Raw genomic sequence first — 1,791 nt, 5'->3', positions numbered from 1 at the left:
CTATTTAGGAGTGCCAATGATATTTAAATCATCAACATACACAACTATTATAACAAAATCAGATCCAGACTTTTTTATAAAAACACAAGGACAAATAGGGTCATTTTTATACCCTTCCTTTAGCAAAAATTGGCTAAGACGATTGTACCACATTCGCCCTGATTGTTTCAATCCATATAAGGATTTCTGAAGCCTTATCGAACAATTTTCTTGCGAATTTTTATATGCTTCAGGCACATTGTATGCTTCAGGAACTTTCATGAAAATATCGTGGTCTAATGAGCCATATAAATAGGCTGTGACAACATACCATTAGACGCATTTAAAGCTTTTCATGAACTGCCAGATTTATTAGATACCTGAAGGTAATTGCATCTACCACAGGAGAATATGTCTCCACATAATCAATGCCAGACCTTTGCGAAAAATCTTGTGCCACAAGTCGTGCTTTATATCGTACGACTTATCTTTTTCATTTCGTTTTTGCACAAAAATCCAATTGTACCCCACTGGCTTGACACCTTCAGGTGTTCGGACTATTGATCCAAAAACTTGACATTTTTCAAGTGAAGTCAATTCTGCTTGAATTGCGTCTTTCCATTTTGGTCAATCATTTCTCTGTCTGCATTTATTTACAGCTTTTGGTTCAACATACTCACCTTGTTGCATTATTTCAACAGCAACATTATAAGCAAAAATATTGTCTACCACAATATTATTTCGATTCCACCTTTTGATCGTCGAGACATAATTTATTGAGATTTCTTCATTCTCATTATTTTAAGTTATTTGGACCTTCTTTGTGGTCTTATCATTTGTTATATCTGGGAGCTCTTCTTGAGCAATTTCCTCCATGGTATGATCTTCATGATCATTTGTTCATTTTCTTTCCCGAGGATTTTTATCCTTTGAACCAATTGGCCTACCACGTTTTAAACGTGGTTTTGACTCATTTGCTTTAACAATTTGTCCTACCGGGACATCAACTCGAAGTGGAGCATTTGCTGCTGGAATATAAGATTTAGTAACCCTTGGAAGGTTAGTAAATGCATATGGCAGTTGATTTGCAACATTTTGCAAATAAATTATCTTTTTAACCTCTTGCTCACATTGATTTGTTCGAGGATCCAATTGAGATAGAGATAATGAATTCCAATCTATCTCTTTTTCCAACTGCTTATGTTCTCCCCCTAATATTGGGTATACTGATTCATCAAAATGAAAATCAGCAAACCTTTCCGTAAATATATCTCCTGTCATAGGTTCCAAATATTTGATGATAGAAGGAGATTCATACCCAACATACACTCCCAACCTTTTTTGGGGACCCATCTTTGTGCGTGGCGGTGGGGCAATTGGAACGTATAACCGCGCACCCAAAATTTTTTAAGATGGGAAATATTTGGCTCATGACCAAAAACCAACTGTAATGGAGAGAATTCATGATAACTAGCTGGCCTTATACGCAACAATGTTGCTGCATACAAAATAGCATACCCCCATATTGAAACAGGTAAGTTTGTCCTCATTAACAATGGTCTAGTTATCAACTGGAGGCGCTTAATCAAAGATTCCGCTAGATCATTTTGAGTGTGAACATGACCAACTGGATGTTTAATTGTTATCCTAGTGAACAAACAATAATCATTAAAGGCCTGCGATGTAAACTCACCAGCATTATCAAGACGAATTGTCTTTATTGCATAATCTGGAAATTGTGCTCTTAATCTTATTATTTGAGCCAACAATCAACTTTCCTTGAGAACAAGCAGCACAAGAGAATTTCTTTGA

The sequence above is a fragment of the Solanum tuberosum genome, unplaced genomic scaffold, assembly GCF_000226075.1.
Source record: "Solanum tuberosum cultivar DM 1-3 516 R44 unplaced genomic scaffold, SolTub_3.0 scf00439, whole genome shotgun sequence".
Taxonomy (NCBI): domain Eukaryota; kingdom Viridiplantae; phylum Streptophyta; class Magnoliopsida; order Solanales; family Solanaceae; genus Solanum; species Solanum tuberosum.
This window is presented reverse-complemented; position numbering follows the sequence as displayed.